Raw genomic sequence first — 12,467 nt, 5'->3', positions numbered from 1 at the left:
AGGTTGTCCACGTTTTAGATTTTATTTTTTTATTTTTTTCACTATTGTCAATTGTGTGCATCCTTATTATTATTTTTGGCAGCTTACATTTAGCCTTTTTTTTTTAAACTTTACACACAAATGCAAAAATTGCACGCACAAAATACCTCTCACATCTCTTGCAAAGTAATGCATTCAAAATCTCAGTTATAATCACAATGAACAGCAAATGAATGGTTTCAGCTCTCTGCTTGTAAACGACTCTTAATTAATCTCCATTAACATATAAAAGATCGCCAATCATCATAACTGAAAACGCTACATTTTCAGAAACATGTAATGCTCCAATTACCAACAATGCACTTTTTTTTTTGTGGGAGTATTGCAGGTTTTTGAAAACGTAAGCTGTTCTTCCAGCTCGCTGCTCAAAATTACGACGATGGGTGATATTGTGTATGTTAATGCCATTAATTAGGGGAAGTTTACAAGGCAGAGAGCTGAAACCATTAAGCTGCGCACGTTACGATGATTTGCAATTGATAGATTTCGCATCTGAAAGAGAGGTGTTTTCTGTTCGTACGCTCATTCTATGAATCACATGTACACATAAATGCAAATTTAGGATGGTTTCTGCACCGCATAAATGAGGGCCCTGGTGTTTGAATATCAGGTTAAGAAATTGCCTGACGAGCACAGATTTTGTGCGTAAACATTTAATTAATATGAATTAAAGCTAATGTAATTTGAGATAAGCTGGAAAATGTTTTGCTAGGGAAAAGCAAGAGCGCTGGGTTAACTAGATTTACTGGACTGGTATCCAAAAAATTTGCCAGAAAACTGTCCTAGAAAACTGACCTTGTTTGACCCGTGCTTGAAAAAGGTTTAAAAGTATCGTTAGCGGAGAAAATCCTAGTAGATTAAAGAATAGACTTGTAAGCATACATTTACATTTAGCAGACACTTTTATCCAAAGCAACGTGGAAGCGATTAAAATCAACAAAACTGCAATATATCAACATTATTCTTTGTACATGAATATATGACCTACTGACTGTACTTTTCTCACCTGTTAAATTCCTTGCATGTCAGAAACCCTAAAAAGTAGTTAGTTACTGGCTCAGATTAACCATAATCTTGGCCCTTTGAGGTCACTTCCTCTATATATATTTATATAAGTCAAAATGCACTTCCCTCTAATGCAAGTAAAGCTAATATGTCTCAAGTCCAGACACCTGAGCATCACATGTTCATTCATTCACATATTAGCGAGGTCAGAGCGGATAAGATCACATGTAGGGCCCGTTGCTCTTGGTTATGTGGGATTTCTGCTAATGACTTTACTATTCCTACGAGAAAAATGGCCTCATATATATATATATATACACGTCAACTTCATCATGTACTTGCACTTGTTTTGAGGAGGCAAACCATTTTGCTCGACTGCATGCGCTTGTGATAAAACGCACGTGAGCGAATGGGGCTACGGCTGTATATCAAGTGTCATCTCCAGGGTTTGGACACAGAAAAGAATGAAATGGCAAAAGAAACAGATCGAGAAAGAGACAGTGAGAGTGCCCCCCTCCAGCCGAGTGGGATTTAGCGGGGGAGCTGGAGGAGACCGTGAAAGCTGTTGCCATGCGCACCACGATAGCCCTCGTCAGCGAGTAGTGACATCACTGACGCAGACGTGTCTCCGTCCTCAGTGACACAGCAGCCCGACTTCCTCCCACAGTCGAGTGCGCGCTAACGTTCACACACACGAGCATACGCATGAGTATTCACCACGGGGAGCAACGTTCTGACATACTTTATCACGCTTTCGCGGCAGAGACAACAAAACAAGGGTCTTCCTCGGGAAACGGTGCCATTTAATGAGTTCATTTGAAAAGGTTACAGCGGAGCGCTTCTCTGCTCCTCAGGCGCTAAATGCCAGAGCTGTGGGCGCCATGGACATCACCTCAGGAGCCACAAAACAAAAATTCACATGGGTTACGGGTTTTAGAGTGCTTGTGTGTTCATCCATGCTTGTGCTAGCCTTTTAAAATAAAAACTAACTATTTAAGCGCGTTTCATCAAAATGTCACAAACTCAATCCTGCAGCAAAATGCAAGAGTTCAGTTATTTGGTCTGCATGTTAAAATAGGGAAGAAAAAAAGAAGAAAACATGAAAATACATTCTGCACTGTGACTTTAAAACCTCTAACACAACATCCTGGGTGGGTTTAGTTCACGCGCTTTATTTCAAAATATTGATGATAGTATTACATTTATACTCTGCTGTAACTGATAAAAAAGTTAATAGCTCATGTCTCGGTTTTGGGGTTAAATACAACAGGTTTGAAGATCAGAGCAAAATCGAATATCAATGAAGATGCCAGAAAATATCAACTCACCACACAAGATCATTTCATTATTATAATATGTTCCAAAAGCATTTTTTTCTTGTATAAATCACCAGTCACTATGATGGATAACTCGGACAATGTCTGAGTTATTGTTGAACTTTATAATACCAGTTAACGTGTAAATATTATAAAATACTGATATAAAGGAACTAATGTCAATTTATTTTTGTTTTTTTTTAATTAAACAATAGCAAAAGTTTAATTTTCTTCAATATAACAATCAGTGATACACCACATGACTGATATTCTGCATGCAAAATAAATATTTAGATATAATATCAGTGCTTCAAAAAAGTTTTTTAGTTAAACACTTCGGTGTCATATTAATTTATACATTAATGTAATTTCTAGAATCTATTGCAAGGCGCACAAACTGTGATTCACGCAATGATTTGCAATGTTTCCTGAGGATGACCTGCTTATAGCTTACTTATAGCATTTTGTCATTGCCAGCTTTGACCTTAAACTGATAAAAGGAAATCTCTCTCTACTATAGAAAAGCCCCAACTGCAAGGCCATGTCTCCTCATTTGCCTTCATGCAAGATAACAACATCTCAAGGTCCTCGACCGCAGAGGCAGGGGAACAATGAAGATGTTTCTCCAACCCTATCTCTCTGTCTCGCTCCCTTTGTCCTTTTGCTGCTCTTCCTAATTTCATTTTAAGAGATAAAGAGTGCCTTGGGGCTTGCGGTGGTCTGGTACCTGAGCATGCGGTGAGGTGTGTGAGGTGAGTCAGGGACATCGGGGACTGTGGGAACAGACAGGCTGTGAACGGTACATGTGGGAACCTGCACGTACAGATGTGGTACACCGAGTCGCTGCGTGTCAAGGGCCCTTCAGGAAGACAGAGTGTTAATCACACAACAGCCACTGAATAGTATGTAGTTTGTCACCTTTTATCTGTGGACGATTCTGAATCAAACATGATTGCGTGAACACCTTAAGATCTAAACGAACACTATGCAAGCATAAAAAATAAATAAGCAACGCACGATGCAGGATTTGTGTAGCTGGTGTGAACTGCCACGGACCTGCCTTGGAATATGAGCCAGGATTATAACTCTGATTTTGGGGAAGATGGGCTGAAGAAACAGGGTCATGCTCATGTAACAACAGCAGGATGCAGAAAAGAGGTGTGCAGGAGAGATATTTGATTTGCACGGTTTGATTTAATAAGAGGGGTGAGATGAGAGTGAGGTGAGGGCTCTTGACCAGCCACTGCATTATAATGAGGCCTGATTACCGGATGTTGTGCTTCACCGTTAAATGTATTTCGCCAAAGAGAGAGAAAAAAACAGTCTAGGTCAAGAAATGATGCTTGCATAATTTCCTTTGTAGGCTAATGAAGAAGTCAATGTCAAGTTGCCTGAAGGAAAGATTCGTTTGTGATTTAAAAAAAAAAAGATTTCATATGCCATATTAGGGGGAACTTTAAGCATATCTTTGTAAAAAAAAAAAAAAATTATATATATATATATATATATACTAATAATAAATAATAATATATATATATATATATATATATATATATATATATATATATATATATATATATATATATATATATATATATATATATATATAAATAAAAATAAATAAAAATAAAAAAATTAGCTGTGCTTAATTCTACTGAACACTTTATTTAACAGTGTCCTTGTTACATACATTACTACAGTAATAACCATAAATCATGCATAAATACATGCAATAATCCAAAATCAAATCCTAATCTAACCCTAATTGGTGCATGTTCTCAAATAATACATTAAAAACGTGGTACAATAAAATGTAACTAAAAGAGTAATTGCAGGTAATATTAATGAAAAAAAAGGTACTCTATAACTCTATATTGTCCTAGTATTCAATGTGAATTAGGCCTGTGCTCATTGCTGGCTCATCACCGTTTGCTTTCGACTAGTCCTGAGTGTTTTTTAAAGTGTTTAGGGTCATTGCCCTTCTAGTAGACCCATGACCTTTGACAGACACGGCTTTATTATGCGGGGTTTAACCTTGCGCTTCAAAGGCTTTGTGGTAAATTCATGACGTCATTTGTATATTCAAGGCAACAGTATCTGTGCGTGCCAATTCAGGGGCGGCATCCTTAGAAGGCCGAGAAGGTTGCACCCAGTGTTGTTAAAAGGGACGATCTAGCGTGCAGAGGATTGTTCCTGTCGCCTTGCAGCTGCGACAGCGGCCGTTAAAAAGCGGCACATCTACGAAAGCGAATTCAAGTCTGAAAACACTACATAATAACAACAAAAAAAACATGATCTATAAAATCACATTTTAGTAAAATATGCCCATTTGCTTTGTAATGTTAAATATTTTATTAGGCTGAAACCCAGTGCTTAGATTTAAAAGTGTGATATGGTATTTTTGCTGCAAAAAATAAATGTTTGTGAAGCGGAAAGCTGATCCTAGTTCTTTCGGATGCTATGAGACTTCAGCCCTGACCTTTAACCCCAAGTGGGAGGCATACGCATGTAAACCTTTTCACCTTAGCCTGATGGCCATCCTATTGCCTTCATACATTGACTCACAGGAATGTGAGAGGAATTCTGACACGAGCTGACCAAACCAAAGGTTGTTCCTGTTATGAGTCACATCGCTGGAGCGTCATACCAAGATGTACTTGGGCTTGGGTTTTCACTTCGTAGTGGAAAATTACTTGAAACCGAGTGTGTAACTCATTAACATCCACCAGGGGAGTGTGCAGTGGACTGGTATTGCTAGGAAAACCTTTAAACTAGTTCTGTAGGCAAAGAAAACCTGTTTTAATGAACAAGTCAAGCCTAATATGACTTTAATAATTGATACTTGAATGCAGAGCATTCAAAGATCTTGCCTGCGTTTCCTTGTTCACGTTTGTGCGATTTGTTTTGGAAGTCGGTTAAAAACATCAGTTAATAAAATGACTTTTAAATGTCCCGTAATAAAGCTTCTGAACGTAGGAAGTCTTCTACTCAAAGCTATTGCAAATCACTGAAGTTCACTGCGTTATGGTTGATTCAGCTATAAATCTTGGCCTCCCAAGAGTGTAACGGACCCCAAGCGGCGTAAGCTAATGATTAAACTCCATGCTAAATCCTTAGGAATGTCAATAGAAGTCAATACGCGAATACAGCACCTATAATAAGATAAATGTGTCTTACAAATAATATATCGGGGTTTTTAAGGGAGCATATCGCATTGAAAAATGTTCATGTAATTATCCCTTAGTTTTATAAAAATGAATAAAACTGCTGTAATTCTATTGCCATAGCTTAACATTTAGCTAAACCATGAATAATAATTTGAGGTCTACAGATTTAATAAGCTATTAAAAAGGCGATTAAACATTGACAAATTGTTTGCAAATGCATATTTGGACGAATCTGGGTATGCAAAAAGAAGATTGCTAAAGCCGAGGTGGCCTTGTAACGGGTCACTCAGGATAAAAGTGTCCTCGTCAGACTCAAGATTTCTTTTTTATCCTTGCTCTGCATCAGTGGGGTATTCGTTTTTCAGGACTCCACTGGGAAATGAGACAGGCCTGAATGAAAAGAAGGATTTGGTTTCTTTATCTTTTCTTACTAAATAGTCACGTCATATTTTGTCGCCAGCATCACTAGAGAGCATCTCAGTGAGCCGCCGAAGCCTCACAATGGGATGATCTCTGCCGCAGGAACGTTCTCTACAAATCACTGCAGTTTTATTTTTCACTGAAGTTCGTCTAAAATGTATTATTTTGTTGGTCTGATCAGACTATTAATCAAGAATGATGTATTAAAGGAACAGTTTACCAAAACGTAAGCCGTAGGGCATCCTAAATATCAGTGAGTTTGTTTATTGGAACAGATTTGGAGAAATGTAGCATTAGATCATTTGCACAGCAATATGTACTCTGCAGTGAATGGGTGCCGTCAGAATGAGAGTCATAAAAACATAGCAATGATCCACAAGTAATCCTCACCACTCCAGCCCATCAGTTAACTTCTACTGAAGAGAAAAGATGTGTGTAATAAATCCATAAGGATTTTTTATTTTTATTTTTAATTTTAATCTTCTAAAATACAAGCCGTCTTCTTCAGTCAAAACAGCGTGAAAATCAGGTGAGAAATATGTACATTCTGAAACAGTTCTAAACAAATATGTGGGAGGATTTTGACGTGAGAGGACAACAGATTGTTTTTTTCACTGGAGAAAGCATAATTATGTGCAGTGTCCAGAAGAAATGGTTTAAAGTCAAAATGCATTAACAATGGATTTGTTTCTTACAAACATGCACATCGTCTCTTCACAAGATAAGTTAATTGGTGGACTGGAGTGAAGTGGATTATTGTGATGTGTTTATCAGCTGTTCGGACTCTCATTCTGACGGCACCCATTCACTGGGTATATATAGCTGAGCAAGTGATGTAATGCTACATTTCACCAAATCTGTTCTAATTAAAAAATCTTCTAAAAATCGAAATTTTTCTCGTGAGATATGAGAAACTAAATATTCACCGTGGCTAATAGTAGTGGTCCATTTAGCACACAGTGAAAGAAAGTTCACATCAAATGCATTGCATCCTGGCATTCGGTGATACATGTGATAATAATACCGTTCGATTAGTCAAATTAAGCAGGTCATAGGTTTACTGTGCATAACAAAAGTGTGCCTGGTATATTCTGAATGTCGACTAAAGGTCACAAATAACTCAAAATGTCAAGCTACAGACTTCACGAAAGAGCTGGTTTACTGATCTCTCTCGACCAAAGCTTAGCATGAGAGCACCTTTATGAACTTGAGTTGAACTTGGGTTGTTTATTTTCATGCATATTCGGCTTATTCATGAGTATCCTCTTATAAGTTGAACCAAACAGTGCCATCTTCTTCCTAATAACACTTAAATACGGCATATGCTGTCTATGTTGTGGATAAGCTCCAGCTGACTGTTTAAGTGTTTCGTAAAGAAGTGACTCTTAGTGTGAGCGAGGCCATAATGATTTAACCGAAAATAGAAAGCATTCCATTCATTCCATTCTCTGCTGCAATTCTGACGAAACTCCAAAACCTTCATCTTCCTTTTAAAGCAGATTCATATTAGCTGAGAGCCGCTGTACTTTGCCCCTGTCAAACAACGCAGGGGATCCAAACATTATACTGTTTAGAGTTTATTAACCAACCGAAAACAGACTCTCAGTCAAGGTTTAACTCAACAGCCCCCTAACAAGGAATAACTCCCTTAAAACTACAGTTCGCTCCACATTATTAACCTAAGCCAACACAATGAAATCAAAGTTCACAGCAAACCAAATCTCAACTACACTTCCCTGCTGAGAAACTCTGAAATCATTAGAGCAAGACAAACACTTAACCGTGACCTATTCAAGAGGGCACCCTTTACGAAAAGCGTTTTTAATTGTGCACTTAAAATATATTTAAAAACAGTACTTGCAGATATAAATGAGGTAGTTTAAATCGTTGTTTTAAGACACTTTTGCAGTGCTTAAGAGAAAGAAGTTTATTTTGATGTGCTGACTAACATAAAATTTTTACTGTAAGTGTTATTCAGTGTTACATTTGCTGTTCATATATTTTAAAAGTTATAAACTACAACATCATCTTTACAAATGTGCAACTATTTTAATACAGGATGTACACTGTTCTAAAAGATTGCAAAATTCAGCAGTACGTTTTAATCATATTTGACCTACAGTAAAATTAATTTTTACTGTAAAGTAAATTTTTGTTTAAAGTGTTAGATTAGATTTTATCAATATTTTTAGACAGTTAAGAAACTATTAGAATTTTTGCATATGTTTAATTAGTTTTTAATTTTTTAATTAAGCTTTGGTAAATGTGTTTTGCATGTTTTTCTTTTATTTATTGACTGATTTAACTTAACCTGTTTTGTTTCAGTTTTCATTTCAGTTGTAGTTATTTAGGTGGGTAAAAAAAGAAAAATGTAAATAAAAGAAAATAATAAATGTTGCTTTGACAACTAGTTCAAAAAATATATTTTGTATTATTTATCATTATTTATCAAGTATTACACAATTTAATTGCATTTTGAAAATACATTTAACAACTAAATAAATAAACAGTAATTCCGTAAATTATAGTAGTAAACGTTTCAAAAGTATGCTAAAATATAAGGTTCTTATTCACAGTAAATCACAAGTGGTGTCTCATTATCTCAACCAGCCCTAAAAACTAAATAGACAGCAAATGGAAATGCCTTAATTAACATGTTCTGTTTTTGGCTGCAGGATCATGAAGAAAAGATCAGAAAAACTGGGCTTCAGTCATTAGTTTAGAGCCTAGCGCGTCTCCTGAGCTATGAGAGAGCAATAAAATTCTCCTCTGCGCTGTGACCTCCACAATGTCTGCCGAAACCGAGATGCAGATAAAGCACCCTCGAGGCCTACAGTAAGCGCGCTCACAGTAGGCAGGTGTGTGCTGAGATGGGATTTGAGACGGGCATTCCTGGCATTCCAGCGGGCACCTCGTCCCCCTCCGATCCCGAATTCCACTCATTTTAGCCCAAATGCTGCGAGGCGGCGCACCTGTTCGGCACGACACCTGTGCACCTGTGCCGCTGATGGCTAAATTAAACTCACGTGCGAGATGTCCTCCTGCGCTCCGACTTTAATTTGACAGAGAGTGACCTGTAACAGCTCAGTCTGTACGAACTAATAAGCGGCAGGCCGATATCAGCTCCGTGGAGAGGTAGACAAGTGAAGCTAAACGCTGGCATGCTTCGCTGATCCAGCGGGATGTCCAGCATGATGTAGTCCATCCTTTTTTAACATGCTTTTAAAATACACTTATGTTTGAATTTAATGTTTCTGCATGTTATTTGCAATTAAATCAAAATGTATGGTTCAAATGAACTGCAAAAGTTATTTGCGTACAGTAAGTGCATGTAATGTAGAAATGCTTTTTTTAGGGCCTGATTAACTAAATGGGGCCAATTAGCAAACAATTAGCATGCCAGGGGAGTCTGTGATAATCAGGTGTGTTTATGGTAACAGCATTAAAGCTTCTCATTTACTCTGAACGGGTGGCATCATGCACTGCTGAACTGTATTGTGGGTCTGTTGTGTCGCACCACTTGAAAGAAGAATAAAATAAGGGAAAAAAAGTAAATCTGAGTCGGTTGCATTGCAAATACAATAAAAAACTATATCCATCTCAAGTGAGTGCATAGGTTTCAATGCACATTTTGGACAGTTTATTCACGTTTTGGTTTTTTTCCATTCATCAGTTTCCCAAAATATCAAATAAAGCAATGCCAGAATGTATTGGGACAAACTTCAAAAATCTATGAAAGACTGCTACACTGTGTTTGATCAGATGTCTCAACATGTCTCCAGCTGCAGCAAAGAGATGGCAGAACTGATAAAACAATGGCTGCCAGACATTGCATTCTCTCTCTCTCCACAATGCCACCTTTGGTTTTCCCTGCACGTCTTTCACGTGTACGTGGTTCAGTGCCAGGCTACATCAGAGCATGCTGTCTTTAGTCTGAAGTGATTCTCAACAGACAAGGGTCTCTTTAACGAACTTTACTCATTTCCAAAAAAACCAGAGGTGCTAATTATTGGATCTAAACACCCCACATCTACAACACTGTCCACTGCTCTGTTAATTTTTCTTCATCAGTTAGGAACCTAGGTTTGATGGCAATCTTTCCATGTTTCTAGCATCAGTAAAACTGTTTTTCTAAACAGTATCTAAAATATGACCTATGCTCTCAATGGCATTTATGACCTCAAGGTTAGATTATTGTAATGCTTTATTGGGTGGTTGTTCTGCACGCTTGATAAACAAACTTCAGCTAATCCAAAACACAGCTAGAACTAGGATTTATAACCATATTAGTCCGGTTCTGTCAACACTGCACTGGCTGCCTATCAAACATCGGATAGATTTTAAAATCTTGTTAATTACTTATAAAGCCCAGAATGGTTTAGCTCCTCAATACTTGAGTATCTTATCACATTATAGGCCTGCATGTCCGCTGCGTCTATGCTAACATTGGTCTGTTTCTTCCTTATTGTGTTTCTCAGTTTGTATCCAGATCAGATGGTGGATCAGCACCAAGCGATGACCTTCATTGGAGACCAGAACACCTAGACGTGCCCCATGGAAACCTTAGATATACCTCTAGTCTAGTCACATTATTTTCCCCATCTGACTGAAATAAAATGATTACAGAAAAAAGTGTGTTGTTCCTATTAATGTGAAAGCGGAAAACGTTTTAAATGGGTCATGAGCTGAGAAACACAAAAGGTCATTTTATATGTCAAAAAAAATCCTGTAAGTTTGAGAACTTTCCCATTAGTCTAAAAACAGCTTAGGTTAAAGCAAGTCTGCCGAAAGGACAGCTTGGGACGTTTTTACTCTACGATGATAAGCACTGCCTCCACAGAAGAGGATCAATGCCTGCTTCCAAATCGCTGCTTGTTTAGCCCCGCCTACAGATTCTACATCATACCTGTCAAACATCCCATTTTTCCCGTATCCTATCCCATTATCATCACGTCAACATATTCCATGGTTTGTCCGTTTGCCAGGTCTTGTATGAAACGTGTCCTTCTCGCACAATCGACACATACAAATTTCAACCCATTTATCCCCTTAACTTGGCACCATTACGACCCAGTGATGCTTTTGATATCTGCTGATGTGTGGACGGCGGTTATATCTGTGCATGATCCACGGGTCGGAGATTAAATGGAGAAGACACCATTATATTAACTTCATTTTCGTGGTTTAAATATGCATTTTTAGACAGCCATAAATATTAGTGAGTAAATGTTTTTATTACGTGATCTCTATTGTCTGTTACACAGAAGATTTGATATGAGCATTTATGCATTTTTAACCTAAATCATAGCAGTATGCCACCTGCGAAGTACGTAGATTGTAAGCCAATCACAGCGGAGGATGTTTATATCCGAGTCTACTATCCATCACAACCATTCAGACAGAACTGAACTAACAGAAAATAAACTATAACTTAAAAAAAATTTATTTTTGATGTATAAATCCGCATTATAAGTGGACCTTAGAATAGTACCAAATAAAAGGTAGTTCATGACCTCTTTAAATCAACAGGATAATATATCCCACCTTAATATTTTATACATTTCCCGCAAAACTAAGCTCTCTAAATCTATTTAATTAGCTATAGAGTTTAAGTGAAACCCCTCAAGGTTGTTTATCTCACCTTCATTCTGTGGTGAACTGAAGTTGACATGGCTAAGACTAAGAGGGTGTTGACTGTACAGAATGAAAGCCTTTAAAGTAGCTTTTTAATGCTAAACTTCAGCATGGAACTAATGTCAACCAGTTTATGTTAAATCTTAGGGGGGGTCCCCATATGATCCAGACCCTTCACACAGAGTCGATGTGGCCACTCACGTGCTGCTATAAAAATCAACACCGTTCCCAGTTTATGACAGGAATAAGTAGCCATAAGAAAACATTAAAGTAGGAATCAGATTAAATGCATTCTTGCTGCTGTAAAACCCAGCAGAAGTTAAAGAGGTAAAGAAAGGGATAAAGCAGCAGTTTTGTAATCCTCTTAGATAGTTAAGTGTTTAAGATATTTAAGCAAATTAATAACTTTGTATGCAGAGGAGAGAAATGTGAAACATTCTCTCTCTACACTGCCAAGACATTGAAAGTCAAAATTAAAAAGTCATAATTATGACATAAGTCAAAATTATTAGATTCCAAGTCATGAAATTAACATTAATATTAGGACATTCTAGTACAAAACATTAAGTATAAATTATGAGATAAAAAGATAAGTTAGGAGATAAAAAGTCATCATGATATATTAGTTTAAAATACTGATATAATGGTAATTATTTAATTTCTGAAATCAAAAGTATCACACAGATTCATAATTAAGACAAAAAATAAAAAGTTCATAATTATGATTTTATATTTCAGAGTTGTAGCTTTTCCTATTTTATATTTCATTCATAATTTGAAATAAAATAAAAGAAAATTGTTCAAAACTTTCTCTAATTCTTACTAAAATGTCTCAAGCATGAATGTGTATTTCAATAAATGTGAAATTTTTTCAACAAAATGTGCT

The sequence above is a fragment of the Puntigrus tetrazona genome, chromosome 19 (assembly GCF_018831695.1).
Source record: "Puntigrus tetrazona isolate hp1 chromosome 19, ASM1883169v1, whole genome shotgun sequence".
In the NCBI taxonomy this organism is placed as follows: domain Eukaryota; kingdom Metazoa; phylum Chordata; class Actinopteri; order Cypriniformes; family Cyprinidae; genus Puntigrus; species Puntigrus tetrazona.
The sequence above is the reverse complement of the archived record's forward strand: the minus strand, read 5'-3'. Positions refer to the sequence as shown.